Source organism: Labeo rohita, chromosome 11, assembly GCF_022985175.1.
Source record: "Labeo rohita strain BAU-BD-2019 chromosome 11, IGBB_LRoh.1.0, whole genome shotgun sequence".
NCBI classification, from domain to species: Eukaryota; Metazoa; Chordata; class Actinopteri; order Cypriniformes; family Cyprinidae; genus Labeo; species Labeo rohita.
In genome coordinates, this window is record NC_066879.1 from 19,329,874 (window position 1) to 19,342,386 (window position 12,513).

Here is a 12,513-nt window from a genome sequence, read left to right on the forward strand (position 1 = left end):
AATCGCATATCGTGAATCATTTGATTTAGATTGGAACTTCACGTATCAAAAATCATTTGATTTAGATCAGAACTTCAGAGCGGGTTTGCAAACCTTTTGCTTTAGATCGGAACTTGGGAGCGTGGACTGTGAATCATTTGATTCAGATCAGAACTTTGGTGCGGGTTCGTGAATCATTTGTTTCAGATTTCAGAGTGATTTCAAATATTTTTTTCTGATGCTTAAACAGTAATAAACATCAAACTATTAATGCAGTCCAGTTAAGAAAAAAAGAAAGTATACACATATGCTAATCCCTTAAGAAAATGAACAGTGGTTTTACTAGTAGTAAACTTAGTAAAAGTGTAGTTACTTTATAATACTTTAGTAGTAATATTTCGCACATGCTTCACTTTATTTCTGCCATTTTTTATTAGTATATTTCTACTTATCTATTTATCTTTTTTACAATTTGAAATGGAAGACATTGTTCAATAAGTAAGATCTCTGGTTGAAGTCCTTGAAAATCAAAAAAGTTGTGTTTGAAAAGTCCTTGAAAGTTCTGGAATTTCATTTTACAATATCTGTACTGAACTCTGAAGAAAGACAATGTAGGACAGCACATAATTTTATCCATCTGGAATTAAATGGATTGTGAAAAGCAGACGATGCTTTTTAGAATAGATCCTGATGATTGATGATTGATTTTTCTTATTTCTCAAAAAGAAAAGTTGTGAGATCGATCAAAAGTGACATTTATAATGAATTTTAATAAATGTTGTTTAAACTTTTTATTCATCAAAAAGAAAAAAAAAATGTTTCTTGGTTTCCACTAAAATATAAAGCTATTTTCAACATTGATAATAATAAAAAAATATTTCTTGAGCAGCAAATCAGTATATCAGCATGATTTCTGAAGGATCATGTGACACTAAAGTAATAATGCAGAAAATTCAGTTTTGCATCACAGAAATAAATTACTTTTAAAAAATATATATATTAAAATACAAAAATATATTTTAAATGTAATGAATGCAGCCTTGATGACTATAAGAGAAAAAAACATTTAAAAAATCATACTGACCCTAAACTTTCAAACAGTAGTGTAAATAGGATTGACTTTTGAGGAGATTTGGGTTGATGAATGTATGTGTGTGTGTGTGTGTGTGTTATCAATAGCCTGCTGTTCTCACACATGTGCTTTTAGCTCGTTGAGTCACTGCACACCATAATGACTGAACGCTGACGGTCTGTTGCGGTGTCAGTATGTAGGAGGAAATGGGGACATGGTGACAGAAGTATCACGTCTGTACTCAGCCAGGACTGTGACCGTTTAGCATTTAAAGGGTATTTGCATGTCCTTGATTTTCCCATATAAATGCCATATTTGAGGTACAGGTATCTCCGTTTCACTGACCTTTAAAGGTCAACAAATTAAGATGTTTCTGTTATATAGGTTTCATAATCTTCCCACCGCTGCCGGAACTGCAGGTGACGTTAGGTAACATCAAACGCTGCTTTCTAAAAACTCACTGTGGAAAAAAAAAACGCTGCAATCTTCAAATAATTATCCAGTATTGCACTGTAGGCTTGAGTGAAGAGTGATCGCCATATGAGATGAAATATTAATGAAATATTGATGTCTGCAATTGATCTTCTCTGGCAGTTGAAATAGATGTTCCCTTTTCTTTCTTTGTACTCTTTAACAAAGTGCTCTTCAGCACAGTTCTCACCTTTTACAGGTGATTCTTGGCCTGATTTATGCCACATCCTTATTGCTTTGAGATGGCAGGAGTGTAAATATTGATTGACTCAGGGATTTGCACAGTCTGTATGAACATTCACAGTTTTTGTTTGTAAAGAAGATAACTGAAAAGCTCACTGATGGATGGACGGATTACATTTAAGATTTTACTGTAACGTGATTTATTTCAGATTGAAACAGAATATTCAACAAAACAATGTCTCTATATAAATATACAATTAAATGACTTTTTCTGAGCTGAAATTTAGTCAGTATCTCCTTGCTTTAAAGCTACAACCACAAAACTGTTCTGAAGTTGCTGTATCTTTTCTAACTGATCTGGCTTACTGTTTTCGAAAACCGGAGTATCAAAATAACCAAAAATCCCATAGACTTTCATTGAGGGGGTGAAAACTTTTGCACAATAAGACTAAAGACCTGTTCACACCAAGGACGATAAGTATAAAGATAATGCTATAGTTATAAAAATTGTTCTTAATATTGAAGAACAGAGTCCACACCACAGCTATAACGATAAAGGCACGGAGATACAATATCAGCTGATGAACAATAAAAACATGGTTGTGAACAAGCCAAAAAACTTGGTAACACCATGTTAATCATGGTAGAAACATGCTAGCAACATGCTAACAACATGTTAATCATGTTATAAAAGCTAGCAACATGTTAATCATGCTAACAGCATGTTAATCATGTTAAAACATGCTAATCATGAAAGAAAACTTGGTAATAACACGTTAATCATGCTAGAAACAGGCTAGCAACATGTTAATTATGTTAAAAGCATGGTAGCAACATGTTAATCATGCTATAAAGGCTAGCAACATGTTAATCATGCTAGAAGCATGCTAATAATGTGTTAATCATGTTAAAACGTCAACAAAATGTTAATCACATTTAAAAAATGCTAATCATGTTAACATGTTACTCATGTTAAATACAAGCTTATAACATGATAGCAACATGTTATCAACATAATCAACAAAACATGCTAGCAGCATGCTAACAACATGCTAATAATGCCAATAATGCCAACATGTTAATCATGTTAAAACGTGCTATCAACATGTTAATCATGCAAAAAAAAAAAAATGATAACATGCTAATCATGTTAGGAACATGCTAACAACTTTACAATTATGCTAGAAGCATGGTAGCAACATGCTAACATGTTAGAAACAAGTTAGAAACATGCTAACAACATGAGAATGTTAAAAATTCCAGTAAAATGCTTATCATATTTTAAAAATGCTAATCATGCTAAAACATGTTCGCTTACATGCTAATCATGCTAGACACATTCTAGCAACATGCTTACAACATGTTAGCAATATGTTATCAACGTGATAATAATTTTAAAAACGTTAGCAACATGCTAATAATGATAGCAAATATGGTAATCATGCTAAAACCATGTTAGAAACATGGTAACAACATGTTAATCATGTTCAAACATTCCAGTAAAATTCCAATCATATTTTTAAAATGCTAATCATGCTAAAACATGTTCACAACATGCTAATCATGCTAGACACATTCTAACAACAGGCTAACATGGTAAAACATGTCACCAAAATGGTAATCATATTTAAAACATGCTAATCATGCTAACATGTTAATCATGTTAAAGTATGCTCATAACATGATAACAGCATGCTATCAACATGGTAATAATGTTGAAAACATGTTAGCAACATGCTAACAACATACTAATCTTGAAAAAAAAAAACCCCAACATGTTAATCATGTTAGAAACATGCTAGCAATATGCTAATCATGCTAGAAATATGCTTGCAACATGTCAATCATGCCAAAAAAACTTGGCAACAACATGCTAATCATGTTAAAAACCTGTTAACAACATGCCAATTATGTTAGAAGCATGGTAGCAACATGCTAGTCATGTTACCAACATGATAACAACATGCTAATTATGTTAAAACATACCAGTAAAATGTTAATCCTATTTCATAAATGCTAATCTAGGTTCTTAACATGCTAATCATGCTAGACACATTCTAGCAACATGTTAACAACATGATAATAATGTTAAACACATATTAGCAACATACTAATAATGTTAACAGACATGCTAATCATGCTAGACACATTCTAGCAACATGTTAATGACATGTTAGCAACATGCTGATTCTGTTAAAACATTGCAGTAAAATGCTAATCATATTTTTAAAATGCTAATCATGCTAAAACATGTTTGCAACATGCTAATCATGTTAAACACATTCTAGCAACATCCTAATAACATGCTAATTATGTTAAAACATCCCAGTAAAATGTTAATCCTATTCCATAAATGCTAATCTAAACATGTTCTTAACATGCTAATCATGCTAGACACATTCTAGCAACGTTAATGACATGTCAGCAACATGCTAATTATGTTAAAACATACCAGTAACATGCTAATCATGCTAAAACATGTTCTTAACATGCTAATCATGCTAGACACATTCTAACAACATGCTAACAACATGATAATAATGTTAAACACATATTAGCAACATACTAATAATGTTAACAGACATGCTAATCATGCTAGACACATTCTAGCAACATGTTAACAACATGTTAGCAACATGCTAACTATGTTAAAACATTGCAGTAAAATGCTAATCATATTTTTAAAATGCTGATCATGCTAAAATATGTTTGCACCATGCTAATCATGATAAACATTCTAGCAACATGTTAACGACATGTTAGCAACATGCTAATTATGTTTAAGCATACCAGTAAAATGCCAATCATGCTAAAACATGTTCTTAACATGCTAATCATAGACACATTCTAGCAACATGCTAACAACATGATGATAATGTTAAACACTTATTAGCAACATACTAATAATGTTAACAGACATGTTAATCATGTTAAAGCATTCCAGTTAAATGGTAATCATATTTAAAAAATGTTAATAATGCTAGGCACATTTCAGCAACATGTTAGCAATGTGCTAATAACATGCTAATCATGCAACCAATATGCTATCAACATTTCTGATCTATCTTTTGAAAATTTTTACAACAGCTTCAAGGCTTTTTCGAGCCAACTTCAAAGGTTTCTCATGAACTTTATTGTATATTTTGAAACCATTCTGTTACAATTGTGGTTGAATATGTGCGTCAAGGTTTTCTAGATTCTCCCACCAGGTTTTCCATTCAGCAGAAGTTTGCCCATCAAACAAAGTTGCACTGTATATAACAACGTATTTCTTCTCATGGCTCCCTGATCCGTTATAGGAGTAGTCACGTAATTATACACATTCATGCTCCTCTTTTGTTCGCATCAATTATCACTTCATGCACTTTAAAATGACTCACTGTAACAACATCACTGACCCTGCTGTCCTGGCCAGTGTTAATGCGGTTGCTTTATTGTGTGGAATCGGCATCGCGGACGACACCGCTGGTCAGTCGGAGCATTACTGATGCTTATTTCAGAGTCTCTGCAGGCTCCCTATGATGACTCATGGAGTTACAAGAAACTCTTGCATGTGGTCAAACATCAAAAATGTGTCACAAAATGTAGGTCAGTGTGACGGTTTGGGATAAACCACTCTTGCTTCCTTGTGGCTCTCGCAGACATGATAACTGGGAAATCAGATCAGCTGGAAGCAGATATAATAGGTATCAGTAGAGAATCCCTGCTGCTGACATAGACGGGCGTCACAAATAATACACCCTCTTCCACCGACGCCGCACCTTTCCTTTAATCTTCTTTTTCAGAAGAGATCCAGATGGATATGTTGAGCCTCTGCCTCACCAGTATCCAAAAATAAACAGTTCGGGTATAGGCCTACATTTGGTATATATAAAAGGGTAATAATATAATGTATTAATTCTGTTATATAATGAATAAAATATATATATTATACATTTTTTATTATATATAAATTATTAAATTAACTACTATAACATTTTTATTGTCAAAAATATGTATTAATTTTATTATGTTATATATTTATAGATAGATAGTTATATCTAATATTATAAAGTGTTACATGTTCAGCATTCAGATATTAAATGACATGTTAGGAAAAGTTTTTAGCAATCAAATGAAGGCTTTCTCAGTAACTTCAGTATTAGTATTCAGTGCCACATTTCTTATTGGCACTCGCTGTTTTTATTTTCCTCACAGCAGGTTTTTTTCCTCCCCTCTAAAACGTTTGACCACACTCTCGCTTTTTATTATCCGTTAACCTCTGCAGTAAAACGGTCCAGACTGCAGTCTCGGGAAAGTTATTGTGTATCTGAGCAGAAAAATGCAAGGACTTGTTCTTTATAAAGCTGCTTTTTTCCCCTCAGACACGATCAGACACTCATCTCAAAACCACTGATAGCTGCATTGTATCTAAAGTCTTTCCACAAATGTTGAACATGAACAACTTTTAAAAACTCTGTCAGGCTTTGTTTGTAAAAAGGTGACCTGATTTCATATAAAGTCATATACACCCAGGATGGCTTGAGAGTGAGTAAATCATGGGGTAATTTTCATTTTTTGGGTGAACTGTTCCTTTAATGACACAATTCTTTGGAAAAACTAGAAATACGGATGCTGAAATTTAAAGCCAGAAAAGTTTCCGTATACAGGCACACTTTAAATTCTTGGCAGCGGTTATCACAATTGGAATCTGTTACTACAAAGCATATTGTAGGCTTTTCAGCAAAATGTAAGTGGTAAAACATTTATTAAAGAAGGTTTTATTGTTTTCACTATTTTCCAATAACTATTAAAATTGGAATTTAATGTGAAGGACAGTACTTACATGAAAATGTCTGTTTTGAACTAGGTATGCAAAGAGGATACATAGAAAACCGCTGCTAGAACAAAAACAAGCATTTGTGCAATTTGACTTTTGACTCAAAACCTTGTAGTTACTGAGATATTCAAATTCCTTTCCTCAGTATTTATTATTAGGGGTTCAAGATCTCCACGTAAAAACTGATCATGCAGACCAAACCGTAAGTCATACAGATTTGAAACTTGGAGGGATGGTAGTACTCACCCCAGAGACAACATGACCAAGGCTTGCCCCAATCGGCCTGACGGGGGCGCTACAGCGAACGAAAGTATGAAATTGCTCATAACTCTTAAACTGTCGGTCGCAGGCTCAAGAGTCTTATGTCGTTGGAATCCTTGGCTCACGTTGGACAAAACGCATGTTGGATTCAATTGTGGCAAATTTTTCGGGTATTTAGGATTTTTTTTAAAAAATACTTTTGCGAACTAGTCTTAGGTTTTTTGCCCGACTGCAGAAAGATTCTCTGGAGAGTAAATATCAATAATTATCAAAAAAAGTTAAACTTTCGACTCACAAAGGGGTGCCAAAACATTCGAAAGGGGGAGGGCTGCTTTTAGTAAAATGCCTATAACTCAACAAACATGAGCGCCTTTGGCCAAAAACATTTAAGCACCTTTTAGACAAGGTTAAAAAGAGGCTGATCGAAACGAAACTCGGTGGGCCTGTTCAACTCACAGCCCCAAAGGTCTGAGAGAAATTTGAAAGAAATCAGCCACTGTCGGGCAATATCGCATTTTTCAAGAGCGTAAACGATTGTATGTCACATGTTTTTGTGCACATACGCACAATATTTGTATCACACAATAAAAGTCCTAATTTTGGAAAACTTTGCCTCTAGAACCCCCACTGTCAATCAAATTGTTTGTTCAATGATTGAGAAAATCAGTAAAAAACCCTACTTTTGCGAACTAGTCCTAGGTTTTTCCCTCAATCTGGAAAAAAACATTGCAGTACAATTCTCTGGACTCTCTAGGTCAATAATTATCAAACAAAATGTTGAAATTTACCCTTTGGGAAGTTATAACAGGGTCGTTTAGCAAAGGGGCCTGCCCAAATTTACCCAAAGTGCTATCCACCTGTTTCCGAGGGGCGCTACTGTAAAAAAGAACGTGGGTACAACTTCTGGTGAAGCGGCAGTAGTGTTACACCAATGGTATTTTGTGTGCTAATTAGCGAGAGGCAAAGTTTTTTTCGGATCATTGTTTACCTTGTAAAGTTGCAAACCTTTATGAGAGATGCCATTATGGTGCTCAGGGACAACATGTGTTGTTCGAAGCTGTGCTCCCACATCATTAGAAAGTTTGGATCGCTAAATCTTGAATGACTGTTAATTAGTGATGTGAAAATTGAACCGAGGCATCGGAGCTTGTGTTAAGGGGTGTGCCTCGATTTGAGGCTTGTGTTGTTAATGTAGAAACCACGAAACCAGTGACAAACAAAGCCTCACTAACTCTCCAGTCCTGTGCGAGATTCACCAGATCTTACTTATTCATTTATAGTTGTAAATACCCAGTCATACAAGTAATATGAAAAATACAAATTATTTCAGAAAAATTAAATATTTACCATATGTACTTCATGTGTACATTATTCTTCTATTGCATCATATTCGTACTAGAATTTAATGCCACAGTTTAATGGGTAAATGAATTTATCAGAGACAGAAATTCAACAAATAAACACACACACTGTTAGACTTATATTTGTGCAAGTAAAATGAGTCGATCTATGAAATGTGTGGTGAATGTTTCGTCCGACGATGTTTCTTTCACATGCTTCTGGCTGCTTTATTTTTTGTTAACCACCAGATCACGCTGTTTTCGACTCACTTGAAGCTTTTAATCTTTTTCCAAAGCAGTCAGCTGAAATGTGACCCTGGACCACAAAACCAGTCATAAGGGTCAATTTTTCCAAATTGAGATTTATACATCATCTGAAAGCTGAATAAATATCTTTCTACTGATGTATGGTTTGTTATGATAGGAGATGCAACTATTTGAAAATCTGGAATCTGAGGGTGCAAAAAAATCAAAATATTGAGAAAATCACCTTTAAAGTTATCCAAATAAAGTTCTTAACAATGCATATTATTAATCAAAAATTAAGTTTTTATATATTTACAGTAGGATTTTTACAAAATATCTTCATGGAACCTAATATCCTATTATATTATTCACCTAATAACCTTAATGATTTTTTGGCATAAAACAAAAATCAATAATTTTGACCCAATACAATGTATTTTTGGCTATTGCTACAAATATAACCCAGTGACTTAAGACTGGTTTTGTGGTCCAGTATGTATCATATATATTGCATATTTTAGCAAATATTTTTAGCAATATTTTGTTCCTTGATATAGATAGATAGATAGATAGATAGACAGACAGACAGACAGACAGACAGACAGATAGATAGATAGATAGATAGACAGATAGATTTTTTTTTTGTCTGTTAGTGCTGCAAAAGTCATGCACTCTTGTAAATGTACGAGGCAGTGTGTGGCTCGAGCATCACGGAGGTCGAGCTGTCACAATGATTACACTAGAAGCTTCTGTACAATTTCTTAGCACACGCTGTGTAGAGACTCGTTCAGGAATCTGCTGGAACAAGACCATCTGCTTCACCGTACAGAACGACAGCCCGTCTCGCATTACACATTACATGCTATGTCATTTTTGTCAGTTTTTGTAGTTGTGGTAATTATGTAGCTTTCACAGCAATTATATGCTGTAATTATTCATAGTAATCATTCATGCTTTGAGTGTGTGAAACATCTCTAGCTGCCACATCACGTGTGTGACCTGATTAGTAGTCTTTATTGAACCTGCATGTGAGTAATGATTCATACCTGACCCTTTGACATCAATCCGTGGATACAAAGAGAGACATTTACATGGCATATGATGGGTCTTTTTTTTTTTTTTTTTTTTTTTTTTTTTTCTGATCTCATTCATTGTGGAGTGGAGATGGTGTTCCACATAGATTGTCTTTGGTGTGACTCATTAAGTTAGGTTCATTTTGTGAGCATTTGTGGGTTAGTAGAGATTTAGTAGTTTGGGCTGTATTGCTAAAAACCCAAAATACAGACAACCCCAAAACATAATTACTATTGTTTGATAAGCGATGACACGTGTAAGCGTGTTTGTGTAAAGCGCTCCAGCGTTCATCTCTCAATGACAATGATTCATTTTTTGGAATAATAACAGTACGGTTCACTGGATTTCAAATGTAAACATTCACAAGCACCTGTTTTTCAACATTCTAAAATAGATTTTTTTAAAGTTGTAAATACAACAAAGAGTATTGGAGCATGTTTTACTTCTACTTTTACTTTACACATTTTATTCAATGCATTACTAGCCATACTTACCGTGAAATTTAGTAGCAAGTTCCGAGTAAAAATAGTTTCAAACTACCTTTATAGATAGATAGATAGATGTATAGATAGATAGATAGAGATAGTCTTTCCAAAATAATTTTAGAACTCAATCTACTCAGACGTTTTGTGACTCCTGGGTAAATTTGCTAGTTTTAACCAGACAACATCACAAACTGCTCTGAGAGTGGAAAATGTTGCCAATGGACCGAAAAAAAAGGCCTGACAGGCCTGGGTTGGTGTGTGTGCCGTCAGCCTAGATTTCTTGGCGTTATTCTGTTTGTCATCTCTCCTCATTCTGTGACAGTGGTGTATTCATCTGTCTTGTGAGCAGAACAATGGTTTGTCCATCTGCTTGGCAGCTACGGCTTTACAGACAGCCTGGTAAATGAGAGATTCAGTCTGTCTCACTTATAAACAGGGTCAGTTGAGAGAACGGCCTGTGGACTGTCTGGACTTTGCATCCAGGTGGCCACTTTCCCCTGAGGTGCTTTTGAGTTTTAGTGATGCATGTTGTTTCTGGATGACACATATATTCCTGAATAAAGAGATTGTAGATGTGGCTCAGACGTGAGAGTCTGTATGTGGTGTCTGGGGAGCTTTTAAATAACTGAGATGGGTTTATTCTGCTCAGATTGACCTGAGCTCTTGTTCTCTTTTCTTACGTGAAGTGTCAGAGGAGAAGGATCACTGAGGTGATGTTAGTATGGTTTGGAATAAGGCAGTTGCTTGCTACATAGCCCAAGTTGTTTATTAGTTGTTTATTATCAAATTGAGAAAATGCTTTTTTCACATTTCAGTAAAACTCCGGTAATAATTTTTTTTATTTGAGTGAAACATGATTAAGAACGGCAAACGAATGGATGAGAGATGTATCTTTTTCATCTTATTTGATTAATTTTATGAACCATGATGGAAGAACACTTCATTCCCAATGGATGGATAAATAGACACAAATGGATGGATGGATAGATAGTTGGATGGGTGGGTAAGTGAGTGGATGGATGGACAGTTAGTTGGGTGGGAGGTTGAATGGATGGATGGATAGATGGATAGTTGGGTGGGTGGACGGATGGATGGTTGGGTTGGTAGATAGATGGATTGATGGAAGGGTGGGTGGGTTATATGGGTAGGCGGATGGATGGATATTTGGGAGAGTAGATAAATGAATGGATGGATGGATACTTGGGTGGGTGGGTAGGCAGATGATGGATAGTTGGGTGGAACGATAAATGGATAAGTGGATGGTGGGTAGATAAATGGATGGGTGAATAGATAGTTGGGTAGGTGGATAGATGGATAATTGGGTCGGTAGGTGGATGAATGGATATATGGATAGTTGGATGGATATTTGGGTGGGTGGGTGGATAGATGTATAGTTGGATGATGGATGATGGATGGATAGTTGGGCAGGTGGATGGGTAGATGGATGGATAGTTATGTGAGTAGATAGATGGATAAATGGATGATGGCTAGTTGGGTGGGTAGATGGATTGGTGGGTGGATAGATGGATGGATGATAGTTGGATGGATGGTGGGTAGATGGATGGATGGATGGATGGATGGATAGATAGTTGGGTTGGTGGATAGATGGATAATTGGGTGGGTGGATGAATGGATATATCGATAGTTGGATGTGTGGATGGATGGATATGTGGGTGGGTGGATGGATGTATAGTTGGATGGATGGATGGATAATGGATGGATAGTTGGGCAGGTGGATAGGTGGATGGATAGTTATGTGGGTAGATAGATGGATTAATAGATGATGGCTAGTTGGGTGGGTGAGTGAATAGAGTGATGGATGGATAGTTGGATGGATAGATATTTGGGTGGATGGATGGATGTATGGTTGGATGAGTAGATAGATGGATAGGTGAATGGACGAGTGGTTTTGGGTGGATGGAAAGTTGGGTGGATGGATGGATGTATAGTTTGGTGGGTGGGTGGGTGGGTGGATGGATGTATAATTGGATGGGTAGATAGATGGATAGGAAGTAGATGGATGAATCCAGTGGGTGGGTGGATGGATGGATGGATGGTTGAATGGATATTTTGTTGGGTGGGTGGTTGAATGGATATTTGGGTGGGTGGGTGGTTGAATGGATGGATGGGTAGATAGATAGTTGGATGGATGAATAGTTGGGTGGGTGGGTGGATGGATGCAGAGTTGGATAGGTAGATAGATGGATACATTAATGGATGGATGGATAGGTGGGTGGGTAGACAGATTTTTATGTTTTCAACTTCCATCTACACTTAATTTCCCAAATTACATTGCCTGTGTTGAATTTCGTTGAATTTCTATTCAGTAATATCAGTAATAATTCTTCTTGAGCCATTTCATGGTTCAGCTTTAACTCTGGATTTATTTGTATGACTTATTTTTGTCATTTTAAAAGGAAAAATACATTTGTAAACTCAAGCCGATAAGTGCCTCTTAACCCTGTCCTTGTAGATAGATAATAGATAAATCTTGTTCTTTTCTTCCGCTCTGAAGGGCCGCTCGCTCACTATCGTCTTGTCCACTGACACACATTTCCGAATCGATGACCTACATAAATTCTC